We start from the raw sequence: 17,269 nt of genomic DNA on the forward strand, positions 1-17,269 counted from the left end.
TTAAGAGTTTGTTTACATAATTTATCCCTCATTATCATTTGAACAGCTCAAATGAGTAGTAAATTTGATTCGCAAACGACCAATGGATGCAATTTCATTGCATGATGGCTTATGAATCAAGTGTGCAAGTTTGATGAATGCAACAAAACAAGACTCTCAAAACCACCTCCCTATTATGAAAGATTAAGGGAAATAGTTGACAATAAATCGTGAACCGTTTTCATCACTAATGAGTATGAAATGACTCATGACTCAAGGGTTCAATTAACGTTTGGTTGAACCCAAACAAAATTATTATCTTGCTCTTTTTTATTCACCAATTTTATTACTCCATTTTAATTACCTCTCAATTCTTTAATCAATTAAGTCCGCAAGTGAATTTAAGTCCTCTAATGGAAAGAGAGCTCAAACCAAGTGTTGCTTTGGGCATGAAAGAGACATCATACCATTGGTAATGAACCCCCAAATGGATTAAACCATTAAGCATGACACCTCAATCTCATGTTTAAAAATAATTTGAAACCACTTTCAAAGCAAAGAAAAAGCCAAGAAATGAGGGATGTTGCAGAGGTGATTAAAGGTGATAACAAGTAAGAAAAATACTAAATAAATGCAATCAACCCAAATAAGGTTGTGTCTAAGGCCTAAAACACCAAACTTATGAGGACAATTACACTATAAGCATGCAATATAAGGCTCAAATGCAATGAATAATTAAAAACAGTTCTAAAATAGTGCTAAATAAGTCCTAAAACATGCTGAAATTAAGATAAAAATAGCTAGGACAATAAGCTAAAACATAGATCATACTAGACTAGTAAGCAAAACACAAGAAGGGGAGGTTAACCCCTCTAATTTTGGATTTCAAACCAAGATTTTAGCTACTAAAAATCAGTGTTTAAAGCTCAAGAAAAGCTAGTGTAAAGGTGGGAAACACAAGAGTAAAGGCCTTGAGAGTAAGGTGTAAAGGGTGAACCACCCCTCAACCTTTATTGGCCATAAAACCCAAATTTTAGCCCAAAAATACAGAGTTTGTACAACCCAAAAACAAATGAAAAATAGTAAGAAAAAGAGTAAATAAAGCAAGTAGAGAAGCAAAGCTTTTATACCTCTTAAAGAGGAGAACCAATTCTAGGCAACAAATCAAGACAAACAAACCCTCAAGAGCTCAAATAAGGCTCAAAGGTACCTCAGCTTAAAGATGAAGAGGTTTGGTTTAGTGTATAGAGGCAAAAGCTTGTAAAAAGCTAAGAAATTTCAAGAAAGAGAGAAAATTATAGAGAGAGAGAGACTAAAAAAATCCAACCTTAAAAATAAAAGGGAATGCCTCCTATATATAGAAAACCAAGCAACTCCTTCAGAAATATCTATACATACATATGTAGGAAGGTGCATGCATCTGTACCAACAGCTGGCACAGCTGGTAGAAAAATATCTGCAAAACACATTGGTGGCTGGCAAGCCACATCAGTGGCCGGCAACCAAAAGCAATGGCCGGCAGCCCATAGTAGTGACCAGTAAGCCACAAGAGGTTGCAGGCTTGAAAATCCAAGGTTTTGATCCAAAAACAAGGCAATAGGAATGTAGGGTTTGAAAGGCTCAAATCTGTGGCATTCTGCTGAGGACTTCGAGCACTTGACAAGCATATACACTCATTATTGAGTGTGCAAGCGATGACATCCAAGTCATAAAGGCGGTCAAAAATAGGGTATCTACACATCTATTCACCCATAACACCAAATTAAAGCAACAGTAATAATAGTGAAGTTGAAATAAAATATATATATAAAAAAAAACATAACAACACAACTAGTCCATAAAAACCATACTAAGCAAAATAGTTGGCATCCCATTTTCCCCTAACACAACAAATCCAAGGAGTCATAGTCCTTTTGAAGCATTCAATGCTGCAAGCCACCTGATCACATTCTCATCATCAAGCATGCACATCAGTATCTCCCGGTAATACACCTTCTCTAACGTAATGCAAGCAAAATGAAATACAAGGGTACTAATAAAGTCGGGTATAGCCACAATCCTCTGCACACATGACTCAATGCCATACTTTTGAGATGCACCAGTTAGTGCCTCACCGTGAGATGCTTTTGTGACCAAACACCTCAGACAGATGGTTGAAAATGTCCACAAGCACTAATGCTCCACTCGAGATTTTTTTTGACTTTCCACTTATATTATCCCCTTTCTTCCTCTTTGCCCCCCGGTCTGCTTCATCAATGTGGACGATGGGGAGTTTAGAGGTGAGTCAAACATCAGTCTGTAAGGCTTAGTAAATGGCCGCAACTTAGGAGAGTCAACTAAATCGGATTCACTATTGCCAACATCTGCAACCTTCTCATTGGGGGTCCAATGATGTTTCCTAGTCGCAATTGCACCTGTGAAGACTTCACACATCAAATCTTTATGCGCCAATGGTTTGGTCTTGAATTTGTAGGCTATCTTGTTTGTCTGCAAACGAAAAATGAAAAAAAAAAAAAAAAAAAACCAACAAAAAAAAAAAATAATGACATTAATAACAATAAAGAATCAATTAACAATTTAATAACAATTAAATGTTTTAGTGAAAGTAAATTAATTTATTATGTATAATTAAGGCCAAGTTTGGCAACTCTCAAAAAAGCTAAAAAGTCAAAAAATTTACTCAAAAAGTTAAAAAGTTATCACTATTCACTAAAAGTCAAACATTACAGCTGCACAACTCCTAATCCTAATTTTCCTCTACACACTAATTTATACAATTTTTTAATACACATTTTTTCATAAAAAGTCAAAAAGTTAACCCAAACATCCATATTTTTTTCCTCAATTTTTTAGTCCAAAAAGACAAAAAGTACACTTATTTAGGACACCCCAAACAACCCCTAAATTTAACTTGTTACATACTGATTTCAGCTTTTTCCACCACTCTTCTGACATTGTGAACAACCCGGTTGCCGTGTCAAACCTAATACCGGTGACACCCCTTACTACTATCCATCAATTTGTTCCAAGCCTGTCATTCATTTTTTAAACTAAGGTACTTGTTCTTGATCTGTTTCATTTCATGACGCCTACCAATGCACTTAGCGAATTTCAGTGCAATTTCCCTATACCCTACTACGGTGATGGTTGTACCTACTCTACGTCCCGCTAAAGTTTTGTCCCTTACACACTTTAAGAAGATTTCTGTGGATGCCCTGTCCCATGTTGCTTTATGTGCATGTTTCAAATCATCAACAAATCCTTTTATGCCTGATTGTCCAACCTCTTTATTTTTAGACGGTATACCAGGGGACGAACGTATTGCTGTCATTCGACTACTGTGAGAGCAGGTATTTTATACATTAGTAGGCATTAGACGAATAAATTTTGACAATCAACTCCAAATGAATACGTTATGCAAAAGAAAATTGAAACAACATGTAACAACACTACTATGATAATTAGTAACAACAGGTAGTGTTTACATGACGCGATGACAATCTATGTACTTTTTAAACAAACATCTTTCATACAAGGTTCATAAGTACGCACTTTAGTAACAAAGTTTACATATGCAATAATAATATGATAACCATGATGAACAACACACAAATAACTTTTTTCATTACACGCAAAGTACTAACAATTTGCACGAAATCAACCGTAACTGCAAGACTTCGCTTCTGGATGAGTCATGGCCAGGGCTCTGTCTCCCTAATTCGTTACACCAACCAATCTTATTAACACATTGCTGATGAGTAAGAAACGTAACACTGATTAATTATGGAATTACAATTTTCAAACATATGGAGTGAGAAATAATCATTTGTTAATACTCATCATGGACCGGAGGCAAACATAATATGTACGACCAGGATTTTTTTGAGATCCAGATACCTTCACAAAATAATGGCTATAGCCACAAGCACAAATTTGCCATGGCCATGTTGATGTGATAGTGGACATAGAGAAAGCCATCCGCTATTTCGGAACATGGTACAACGCTGGAGAGAAAAAGGGCAACAATGATATGAAAACTTGTATACAAATTCACCATGTTGTTCGTAGAAATACTCGTGGAAACGATGCATGTTTTACTCTTATAAATAATTTCAATTATATAATGGCAATAGCCAAGAGCCTATTAAGCCTAAGAAGATTAGAACTTAATCCATTAGTTGCGACTTCTAAGAATTGTGTTACAACTTATAAGATGACACAGTGCATAAACTTTCTGGTTACAATTTGCATACTTCTCCAAACCGTGGCTCCACATACTTAGAAGAAGTCATCCATTTCACATCTTCATAACAATGCAGTAGTCCAAAAATAACAATACATTTATCACGAAAACATTTCAGTGAAATGCACATGTTTACCATTACATACATCAGACAATTCAGTGGGTATTAAGGATTTCAGGGTTACATAAATGAAATCAACATTAGCCATCAAGTGTAATGAATTAGTTATTAAATTGTAAGTATTTATTTTTTAAAAATGAACACTTACTTACTAATGTATACAGATTTATTAATGACGGAACATGGGACGGTTTAGGGTCCCTTTGAACTTGTTCCCAGCAAGGTGTTGGCGTTGCTTAGTACAATTCAAATCATACAAGTAACAATTGTAGAAAAGCAAATATGTAAAAGGAAAAAAAATTGAGTTATACAGATATGTACCTCGTAATAGAATTCATTGATATGATACCATTTTATGCAATTTAGCTGGAAACTCAAAAGGTGTTCATTCAAGGTTATGCAAAAAATTCTAGTACAGTCGTTACATAAACAAAATCACAACAGCAAATAATCACAGGTGACATGCAATCTTGGCATTCATAACCAACTATGAAGCCAACGTAGCAGTCAGTAAACAAAAGAAATTTAGACTCTCACAATTAACAGACTCTCCCCATATTGACTTAGGGAGTAAGCTTGAATAACTTAAATCCTCATTTTATATATAAATAGTAGTTTTGTAAACATTTTCTTAATAATTTCTATATTTATTAATGACTGTGTTTAATAATTTCTATAAATATTAACAAATTTATTACTGTATCTTAATATAATTAAGATACATGTGAAAATATTTTCTTAATATTTGTTAATTACAAACAGATTGTCAAAAAAAAAAAAAAAAAGTGGGAAAAAACTTCAACAACAAATTAATTTAACCAAAAATGTATATTAATTTTAATATTTTTTTAAAACTATTCATTTATTGTGTACTGATAAGAAAATTATTAAATAACAAGAAGCAAAATCTGTTTGAAGAACAGATTTTCAAAAAAAAAAAAAAAAAGTATAAATACTCAACAGATTATGAAAAAAAAAAAACCATGGCAGAAGCATCCATGTTTGAGGGATAACAACAGATTCTCTGGGTTTTGCCGAAAAAGTGGAAAAAAACTTGAACAACAAATTAATTTCATAAAAAATGTATATTGATTTTAATATTTTTTCAAACTATTAATTTATATTTTGTACTCATAAGAAAATTATTAAATTGTAAAAGGCAAATCTGTTTGAAGAACAAATTTTTTTTTAAAAAAATTAGTGTTTGGTTTGAGTTTTTTTTATTAAGTTTTTTGAAAACTGAGTTTTTTGATTTTCATGTTTTTTTGTTTTTAGTGAATATTTTTAAAATTTTAAACATTTTTTTTTTACTTTTTTAGATGCACCTTACTTAAATGTATCTAGAAAGTAAAAAATTTGTGAAAAAGTATTTAAAAAAATTAATAAATACATAAAAATACAAAAATGTACTAAATTCTCGTATTGTTTTGTATTTTTGGTATTTAGTGAATTTTTAAAAGGTTTTTTTCACAAATTTTTTACTTTTTAAGTATATTTATGTTAGGTATGTCTAAAAAGTAAAAAAAAAAAAAATTTACTTAAAATATTTTAAAAAATTCAGTAAAAACAAAAAAATATAAAAAATAAGAAAGTAAAATTTTCTAAAAAGTAATTTTAGAAAAATGGAACCGAGCAAAGTGATATAACTGCACAACAGATTTTGAAAACACCTAAAAAAAAAGAGAGGGTAAAAGCATCCAAGTTTGAGGGATAACTGCAGATTTCTGGGTTGTCTTGCGCAAAAAGTCGGAAACAAGTTGAACAACTAATTAATTTAACAAAAATTGTATATTAAATTTAATATTTTTGAAAACTGTTAATTTATATTTTGTACTCAAAAGAAAATTATTAAATTGTAAGAAGCATCCATGTTTGAGGGATGACAACAGATTGGCTGGGTTGTTTTGCCCAAAAAGTAGTAAAAAAGTTGAACAACTAATTTTAGCTCGACTTTTCGTGCTCTTTTCGGAAGATAAGAAGCCTTACAGTTCGGACTCTACCTGTGGTTCTGAATCTGATTTCACAAATGCAATGACTGCTTTACTAGATTTCAGAGTCGCCACGTAAAATTTTTTGAGAAATTTAGAAAATTCAAGACTCATGCCAAAGGCCATTAGTCCGGAATCGCCCAAGTTGTCTCGGCTCGGGAACTTAGGTACGAGAGGGGAAGATCGTGAATTGAACACCCCACTCGCCGGATCAAAGATCGGCATCTACTAATCATGATGTGAATCTTATTTGTATTATACGTTCTTGTTCCGATTGTTAGTCTAATTTTACTACATGATGCGCACATAAGTATAGATTAATTTGTAAAAATTAAAACATTTGATTCATATTTGCTTTGAAAATTATTTCAGATATGTACTACTTGAAAAAATGATCTCATAAAAAACAATACTCAATTTATTCCAATTCAAGCAATTTAGCCTTCATCCACAAGCATTTCAAACAGTTTATCACTTAAGCATTTAGCCTTATGGTGAACATGCTAGACATGACAACAATCACACTCATGCAGTTATGCTAAAGCGAATAAAAGATCACCTAGTACTCCAAGCCCCCAAAAAAATGACAAGTTAGAATAATACATGATCCTAATTATGCAATATGACTAATGTAACACATACAATATGCAATTACTAGGCTCGGCAACTAACATGGCATATAAATTAATTTGATAGCATGCGGTCTAAGCATGTATTCAAAGAATGATTAACTAACAATGCAAGTTAAAATGATGCGCTGAGCCTCGGTGCATGCAAGACAATGGACGCAAGGTATGAGAGATGCTAAACGAAACGTGATGTTTCTAAACTAACCATCATAAGCAGGTAAATAAAAAGAGAGAGACGTGGGGTTGGAAGACATATACGTTATTACAACATTTGCGCCCTCACGCAGGAGGATCCGAATAAACGAACTAGCTAAGCTAATTATTATGAATTACAAACCGAATGAAATAATCAACTAAACTAGCTAATTAATTATTACAACAAATTAACTAACTAATTGAACTAACTAATTAATTAGTTACAAATCAAAACGAACTAATTAATTACATGAATACAACATGAAAGAAGTGCTAAGCTAGCTATTCTAATTACTCCGCCTTGGGAAACGAGGAATGCTCATGCATGCATGGATTTCCACCCAAAAAAGGCTACTGTCCTGCTACTAGATGCCTCTGTTGCACAGTAGAACATTTTCAATGTTTTTTTATCTCAGAATTAGCTCTGTTTTGCTAGAAAAGTACACTGCTTGGTTTTGCAAAGGTGGACGGCAAGCCAAAAGTGGTGGCCGGCCAGCCACAAAGGTAACCTGCTATCTACAAAAAGATGGCCTGCCGGCCAGAAAAAGTAGCCAGCCGGCCACTGGAGTCTCGTCCTTCCTGCGGCAACATAGGACAAACAGAGCAAAAATAGGGTATTTTCAAGGGATGTTTGTACGTTTTACCCCTCCTTATCATCAGACAGCTCAAAGGAGTAGTAAACTTGATTCGCAAGCCATCAATCCAAGCAATTTCATTGCATGACAGCCTATGAACCAAAGGGTACACTTTTAATAAATGCTTAAATAAGGACTCTCAAACCTTCTCCCTGTCATAAATGATCAAGGGAAATGGTTGATAATGACTCTTGAACCGTTTTCATCACTAATGAGTGTGAAACGACTCAAGACTCAAGGGTTTAATTAACGTTTGATTGATCCCAAACCAAGTTATTATCTTGCACCATTTTAGTCCAAGTTTTATTATTCCATTTTGATTACCTTTCCATTCTTTAATTCATTAAGTCCAAAAGTGAAGATTAAGTCCTCTAAAGGAGGGAAGTGTCATACCAGGGCTAGTTTAAGGCATGAGAGAGACGTCATGCCATTGATAATGAGCCCCTGAAAGGGATTAAACCATTACGCACGATAACCTCTATCTCAAGCTTGCAAGAACAATCGGTTTGAAACAACTCTCAAAGAAAATAAAAAAGCAATGAAATGAGGAATGTTGCAGAGATGATTAGAGGTGATCACAAGTAAGAAAAGTAAGAAATAAATGCTATTAACTTAAATAGGTTGGTGGCTAAGGCCTAAAACACCAAACCTATGAGGACAACTAAACTACAAGCATGCAAAACAAAGCATAAATGTAATGAACACCTAAAACAGTCTTAAAACATGCAAAAGAAGTGCTGAAATTAAAACAAAAAAAGCTAAAATAGTAAGCTACAACATGGAGCTATGTAAGTTAGTGAACAAGACACAAGGAGGGGACACTAACCCCTCCAATTTTGGACTTCAAAACATATTTTTAGCCACTGAAATAACTCTGAAATTCAGTATTTAAAATCTCAAAAAAAGATATTGTAAAAGTGGGAAACACAAGGGTAAAGGCTAGAGAAGCAATGTGAAAAGAAAGATGAACCGCCCCTCCACCCTTTAAGGCCTTACACCACAAGTTTTAGCCCAAAAATATAAAGTTTATACAGCCCAAAAACAATAGGAAAATAGTATGAAAAGAAGCAACTAAAACATTGAAACAAGCTAAGCCTTATACCTGTTGAAGAGAAGAATAATTTTAAGCAACAATTCAACACATACACACCCTCAAGAGCTCAAAGTAGACTCAAAGTACCTTAGCTCAAAGATGGCAAGGTTTGGTTAAGAGTGTATAAGTAAAAGCTCAAGAAATTTCAAGAAAGAGAGAAAATTAATTTTGCTCTAATTTTTTTAAACCTCAAAAATAGAAGGGGAGGTCTTCTATTTATAGAAAAACATATCACTCCCTCAGAAACATCCATCTATACACATATAGGTAGATGCAAACATCTGTGCAAACAGTTGGCACAACTGACAGAAAATATCTACAAAACACACTTGTGGCCGACAAGACACAAGGGTGGTCGGCAGCCCACAAAAATGGGACTGCAGGTCCCAGGCTTTTCAGGTTTGAAAGGTTGGGGTTTTGGTGCAAAAACAAAGCACAAGGTTTGCAGGGTTTTGAGGCTCAGAGCTATGGTATTCCACTGAGGACTTTCAAGCACTTGACAAACATATATATTCATCATTGGGTGTGCAAATGATGGTGCCCAAGTCGTAAGGGTGGTCAAAAATGGGATATCTATAGTTGCCCCTCTTTGGCAGAACTCGAAGTCATGAAATAACGTGAGTGAATGTCAAAGCCCAAATACGATCCATTTTGACGAGGTCGTAAGACTTGGGCAAAACAAACAAGACATAAAGTAAATGGTTGCGCTCGTAAGCTGTCTACGTATCCCTTTGCAAGGAATCAAACTAGTATAGCTCAGGGGCAAGAAGTAAATCACATGCAGGAAAAAATCTTATAATCATGCAATGAAACAAAACAATGCAACATAAATTAAAGCAAAACGAATCAAGCCATGTCCCATACGGAAAGACGCGAATAAATCAACACGTCTCATGCAATCGAGACAACAAAAGTGCAAACCAAACTACGTCACACATAGAAGGGATATAAGAAAATATAAGCCAAGCAATGTCTCATATAGGGAGAACAAAAAAGGTTCTAAACCCAAATTGCGCCTTGCGTAGAGAGGGTGAAAAGATGGTACTCCAGGCGCACCGAATGAAAACAATCCCAACGCGTCTCACGCGAGAGGAGGAAAAGGTAGTGTGAACACCAGGAACACCTGATGTTTTTAACAAAGGAAAACAATCCTAATGCGTCACAAGCGAGAGGAGAAAGAGTGGTGTGAACACCAGGGAACACCCGATGTTTTTAACCAAGGAAAATAGTCCTAACGCGTCACACGTGAGAGGAGGAGGAGTGGTGTGAACAAATAGGCGCACCTGTTGTTTTTAATCAATTCAAACAATCACAACGCGTTCCACGCGAGAGGAGGGAAGGTGGCGTGAACAAACAGGCGCACCTGCTATTTTTAACCGATTTGAACAATCCTAAAACGTTGCACACGAGATGAGGAAATTTGGTGTGAACAAACAGGGGCACCTGCTATTTTTAATCGATTTGAACAGTCCTAACACGTCGCACGCGAGAGGAGGAAAAGTGGTGTGAACAAACAGGTGCACCTGCTATTTTTAACTAATTTGAACAATCCTAATGCGTCGCACATGAGAGGAGGAGGGGTGGTGTGAGCAAACAGGCACACCTGCTGTTTTTAACCGATTTGAACAATCCTAACGCATTGCACGCGAGATAAGGAGAGGTGGTGTGAACAAACAGGTGCACCTATTGTTTTTAACCGATTTGAACAATCCTAACATGTCGCACACGAGAGAAGGAGGGGTGGTGTGAACAAACAGGCGCATCTGCTGTTTTTAACTAATTTGAACAATCCTAACGCGTTGCACACAAGAGAAGGAAAGGTGGTGTGAAAAAACAGGCGCACCTGCTATTTTTAACCGATTTAAACAAGTCAACAAAGGAACAATCAAGCAGTCAGAACTTAAACAAGATTATTTCTCCCCTGGGAAGGTTTCGGCGTCGGAAAACGGAACCCACGGAGATAATAAAACAAGGTATGAAGTGAACAAATGCGATAGATACACAAAGTGAGCATGATGACAACTCAACATAATGATAATGCATGTTCCATGCAAGATAAACAATAGATGTACGATGTTGAAAGCATACTCAATACGCATACTCAATGCATGAATCACGAACGATGTAGGGCATGCGTGCAACACAAGTGTATGTGAAAACGCATATTCGATGCAACAGAAGAGAACAAATACATAATTTGACAGAACGAGCAAAAATAATATTCAGTGACAACCTCTGACTTACCTCTCGAAGATGTTGCAACATGCTCAAAAAAGGATACACCGCATTCATCTTGGTAAGTGGGACATATTCACACACCAGAACACAGCCATCTGAATCCAAAACAAGAACCTTCCATACACTACGCGGGAAAACAGGAGCACAAAACAGTACTAGGCCACAAATGAAGACCACTGGCCACCTGGGAAGGCTACCGGCCACTTATTAGTCACCAATAAAGCTTGCCAGCCACCCGTGCTTTCCTCGAGGCAGTTTCGACCTTTCATGCATGGGTCTTTAAATATACACTTCCATACTTCGTTTCCTCACACCCTTGTCCGAAAATCCTCCCTCTCTCTCTCTAGGTGCTTCCTCTCTAGATTTGCGCTTTATATGCATTTTCTAACACCTCACGCAAACTTTTTTCGTAAAACCCTCTTGATTCTCTACGTTTTGAACCGAACATAATTTGATTTTGTCACTTTTTCCTGCATTTTCACCACTTTAGGCTTGTTCCCCTTGAGTTTCTCTCGGGTTTTGTGAACTTTCTTGGGTTTTAACTTTTTCTCCCATCGTCTCTCTCTCCTAGGGTTGACTTTTTCAAGTTTTTCCTCTTTTCTCTATTTTTCTTCATTTTTCACCCACTTTTCACCTACTTTTCTAGATGGCAAACGATATTCCACACGATGGCGCTCCACTCGAGGTTCCACCTCCACCATCACCTATTGTTGAGGTTGAGGAGCTAACAGCGAAAGGTATTGCAGCTGACCTGGAAGTAGAGTTCGCTCTGAGACTCGAGCTCGAGCCATTACCACTGGGGATTCAGCCCTTCGATCCAGAGACATATCATCCCCACACACATATGTTACTGCCCTGAGGCATCAGGCATTTCAGCAACTTTGCACGTAGCATGCCAGAGGACCTTCTGCTGAGGGAGCTAGACTCCCATCTTTCTTACGGCACCACAGAGGTAAAAACTCTATTTTCATGTATTTCTACCTTCTCTTGAATTACATTTCTTGCATTGCCTTTATTCTGAATGTTCATTTATCACTGTCCTTCATCTGATTCATTCTTCTTTGTCACAGGGAGACTCTCGTGCCTATAGAGGGTATGGAGCGGCGACGGCCAGGGACTAATACTATGAGCTCCTCGCAGGGGTCCGTGATATTGTCGACGAGGCTGGCTTTGGCCTTTTCTACTCCAGACTTTCATGCCTTATAACGAGCCGGCCCCTTCTCGGAGCGTTGGTGGAGAGGTAGTAGGACACCACCGATTCTTTCCACTTCTCTTCCGCTGGAGAGATGACGATGACTCCCTACGACTTCTCCACGCTGACAAGCTTAGGAGTAGGAGGTGATCCAATCCCCTTCGACACGGACATGGATGAGTGTGAGGCATCTTGGATCTTCCTACTTGGAGCGCGCCCACCTGTATCCAGACCAGCGGTGGTGCGGTATAGCTAGTTTTCTGAGCATTTTCGCAGAAGCAAGCCCGTGACCCTGGAGGAGATAGAACAGTACGCACGGGGCTTCCTGATGTTCCTCCTCGGTACCACCTTGTTTACGAACAGGTAGAACACCGTAGGATTGTATTTACTGAGCGCCTTAGTGACCTTGCCCCGGTTCCGATTCTATGACTGGGGTGGAGCTGGCCTTGCCACACTTTATAGTTACATGAGTTCCATTTCCCGCATGAGGGGAGAGCGAGTCGGAGGCTACTGGCGAGCCTAGGAGGTACATACTCCACTTTCTACTTTGCACTTATGCCTTCTACTTAACATTTTCTGCTTTATATCTGCTCGACACTTGTGCTTTCTACTTCGCACTTTCTATATCAGTTGACACTATACGCTCTCTGTATCTGTTGCACTTTCTATATCTCTTGGCACTGTACACTCTTTGTATCTGTTGCACTTTCTATATCTATTGACTCTGTTGCTAACACTACTACCTTTTTTTTGCAGTTATGGGTTTGTGTATATTTTCTGGCCCTTGCACCAGAGCCATTAGATGAGATCCCCCTGTTGCCCCTTACTCGCGATGGTACGACGGTCGGTGCCAGTGCCGGAGCTGGAGCCATGATGATACGACCTTCATATTTTTCTGCCAATACTTTGACACAGTGGCTGCCACCGAGGTAACCTAAAATTCATAGTCATTTTTGCTTCACTACTGTTCTGATGCATACTTTGGCAACTGTCAGCAACTAACAATCTGTACATTCTCTGCTTACAGATCACATGGCAGCCCTGGGGGATTATGCCGGCTGGTATGAGGGACTAGTATGCGGGGGCCTGGGCCACCTCTCGTTTCTAGATTTTGCTGGAGGGCCTAGTCTGTCGGGCCTGGTTTTTAAGCAAGCGGTTTGTACGCTAGATTGTAGGCTCACTTGATCCGGTCATTTACATGCCACCCCAAGAGTCTATATGGACAGCTGATAGCCTCTTAGTTGAGGCTATTATTCAGTTCATGGCGGGCTTGGATGCGAACTTTTTTAGAGTAAGGGGTGTGTAGACACCCCATTTTTGACCGACCTTAAGACTCAAACGTCACCGATTGAGCGCTTGGTGATGTTGCATAATGTGCTCGTTCAGAAGTTTCAGAGTCGCGGCCGTAAGCCCTGCCTCCGGACTTCCGAACCCTTTTCTGTGCCTTGTCTCGGTTTGCGAACCAGACTCGGTTTTCTCTGTTTCTTTTCCTGAAGGGAGGGAGAGGTCTCGTAGACCATCTCTCAATGTCCGTAGGCTACGTTTGGTGGCCGTAGGCCATTTTGCCCATTTCGGAGTCCGGTTCCCGGTTTTCGGAGCCGTCAGGCCGTGTGCCTCGGTTCGGGACCGCTTAACCATCTCCTATTGCTCTGATTTTTGGCATACATCTTATTTCATCCATTTTGAGGGACACTGGGGGCTGAGAAACCCACTTCGAGGTCGAATACCATTTTCGGTGCTTAACAGCCCATTTCCGGGACCCCGAACTGCGTGTTTTGGCTCCGGAACATTCGTTTTGCAACGGTTTTCGTTCATTTTTGGCAGGTACCTCTGTTTTATCACAGGGAAGGTCACTGAAGGGTGGGAGGCCAGCAATTGTTGTAGCAACCAATTATTTCTCTTCCGGAGCCTCCCGGCGCCCGTTTTTCGCACTTCCGGGCTAATGTTGAATACCTTAGAGCTAGTGTTGCCAACTTTGAACCACATATCTGTGATCTACACATCTGGGAGGCCACTAAAAGTTGGTGGCCGGCCATTAAGGTCACCTGACCCTTTTGACCCCTTTCTTCCGGGCTAATGTTGAACCCCTTGGACCTTTTTTCTTGAACTTTGAACCACATATCTGTGATGTACACACCTGGGAGGCCACTAAAAGTTCATGGCCGGCCAGTAAGTCAACTTGACCCTTTTGACCCCCTCTTTCCGAGCCATTGTTGAACCCCTTGGGCCCACTTTCTTGGAATTTCAATTACATGGTTGTGTTGTACACACATAGGGCTACCTCCCCAATACCTGGCCGGCCAGAAAAGCTTGTTGACCCTTTTGACCCCTAGCCGGCCGGCTAGGGGGTGTGGCCGGCCGGCCACCTCCAGCCAAAGTGAGAGGCCGGCCGTGTTCTTCTCACTGTACCCTTTCCAGCTGTGGGGCAATATCCCCCAGATATTTTCTGTATCCGGGGGATATTTTGGGAGAGAGTTATGCTCTCCATTTCACCCCCCTTTTACACTCCTTTCTTGACCTTATAACCAGCTGAGGGTCTTCTTCTTGAGGGTTGGAAAAATTCCTCTCCAAGCACAAACCCTAAACTCCATTGTCTTCTTCTTCAAATCTTCAAAAAACCCTAAGTCCATAACCTTCATTCCTTCTACACCACCAAGCTCTACCACCACCATCTCATTTCCAGCAGCAAGGGAGGATTCTTGAAGGCTAAAAAAGCTGCAAATCAACCCAAGAAGCAACAAAGGCTTGGATCTTCAAGGGTAAGTTACACTTTGATCCTTTTGACCCTTTTCCTTGATCTATTTCTAAGCCTCATTTCTTTTTGGTTTCAAGCTTCGGCCCTAACTGAAAAGGGCCATATTTTGAGCTCATCTTCACTTCTCATTAAGGGCTCAACCCTGTTTGAGCCCTCCATAATACACTTGCTTCATTGATCATCTTGTATGTCATAGTTTTGCATGCTATTTTTGACCCATGAGAAATTTATTTTCGAGCATGTTGTAAACTGATATGAGGCATATTTTGAGCCCCTCTTCAACATTGGAGAAGGGCTCAACATTGTTTGGTGTTTCCATATGTCACTTGTAGTTATATCCCCTATTTGGTCCCATTTTTGCATAAATTAGTAGCCCTCTTTGCTTCTGTTTTTGGACCTTGGTCCGAACTGAAAGTGGTCTTATTTTGGCCTATACTTCATGTTTCATTCACATTTTTTTTCTGTTTGGTGATTATTTTGTATACTTCATGTTTTAGCACCTTTTGAGCTTCATTTTACATCACATTTTTAGCATATTTGTATACTGATTTTGAGACTGTCATACACTGTAAATGTTCATATTTTTGGTCCATCTTCAGTGTTGTAGAAGGAATTTTTTCAGTTTGGGTTTTGCTTATACCACTTGCTTCATTACCTCTCTTTTGGCCCCTATTCTTGCATGCTATGTTTCCCTTATCTATGCTTGCTGTTTGGCCATGTTTATAACTGTGAAAGTGCATATTTTGGGACTGTCTAGCTTCTGTCTTTGCATTGCATGTCCATATTGTGCATGTTTGGCATGGCTATAGGCCATTTCGGGTGCCTAATGTTGCATTTCGGGACAATTTCATGCATTTGGTATCATTTCGCTACATTTCGGGACTGTTTTTCCCCATATTTTGTTGCTGAAATTCTGTTAGTATGCTTCCACATCATTTTTTCCATATTGCATTGCATTTTAGCATCGCCTCGGTTTGCGTGCCCGTGTGCACGCATTTCGAGGCACTCCATTTTTATCCGACGGCATCCGATGTGAGTGTGGCTGAGGCTCACTCATGTTGGTATAAGCCCATTTGTCATTTCCATGTCATTTTAGCATCGCCTCGGTTTGCGTGCCCGTGTGCACGCATTTCGAGGCACTCCATTTTTATCCGACGGCATCCGATGTGAGTGTGGCTGAGGCTCACTCATGTTGGTATAAGCCCATTTGTCAATTCCATGTCATTTTAGCATCGCCTCGGTTTGCGTGCCCGTGTGCACGCATTTCGAGGCACTCCATTTTTATCCGACGGCATCCGATGTGAGTGTGGCTGAGGCTCACTCATGTTGGTATAAGCCCATTTGTCATTTCTATGTCATTTTAGCATCACCTCGGTTTGCGTGCCCGTGTGCACGCATTTCGAGGCACTCCATTTTTATCCGACGGCATCCGATGTGAGTGTGGCTGAGGCTCACTCATGTTGGTATAAGCCCATTTGTCATTTCCATGTCATTTTAGCACCGCCTCGGTTTGCGTGCCCGTGTGCACGCATCTCGAGGCACTCCATTTTTATCCAACGGCATCCGATGTGAGTGTGGCTGAGGCTCACTCATGTTGGTATAAGCCCATTTGCCATTTCATATCATTTATCATCGCCTCGGTTCGCGTGCCCGTGTGCACGCACTTCGAGGCATCTCATTTTCATTGTATCTGTCACTGCCTCGGTTTGCATGCCCGTGTGCACGCACTTCGAGGCATCTCATTTTCACCGCATTTATCACTGCCTCGGTTTGCGTGCCCGTGTGCACGCACTTCGAGGCATCTCATTTTCATATCATTTATCATCGCCTCGGTTTGCGTGCCTGTGTGCACGCACTTCGAGGCATCTCATTTTCATTGCATTTATCATCGCCTCGGTTCGCGTGCCTGTGTGCACGCACTTCGAGGCATTTCATTTTCATTGTATCTGTCACCGCCTCGGTTTGCGTGCCCGTGTGCACGCACTTCGAGGTATCTCATTTTCACCGCATTTATCACTGCCTCGGTTTGCGTGCCCGTGTGCACGCACTTCGAGGCATCTCATTTTCATATCATTTATCATCGCCTCGGTTTGTGTGCCTGTGTGCACGCACTTCGAGACATCTCATTTTCATTGCATTTATCATCGCCTCGGTTCGCGTGCCCGTGTGCACGCACTTCGAAGCATCTCATTTTCACCGTA

General features: G+C 39.4%; 1 protein-coding gene across 1 annotated transcript in view; it reads right to left on the reverse strand.

Moving 5' to 3' along the window:
- Positions 1-1,759: 1,759 nt before the first annotated feature.
- The window catches only part of LOC145822718 (uncharacterized), a 37,784-nt gene continuing 22,274 nt past the window's right edge, over positions 1,760-17,269 (reverse strand). Inside the window, exon 2 of the transcript XR_014364394.1 lies at positions 1,760-2,466. The gene's annotated coding sequence lies outside the window, so the exon portion shown is untranslated. The remainder of the gene's footprint in view (positions 2,467-17,269) is intronic.

The sequence above is a fragment of the Camellia sinensis genome, chromosome 3 (genome assembly GCF_055761805.1).
Source record: "Camellia sinensis isolate YWXY chromosome 3, ASM5576180v1, whole genome shotgun sequence".
NCBI lineage: Eukaryota > Viridiplantae > Streptophyta > Magnoliopsida > Ericales > Theaceae > Camellia > Camellia sinensis.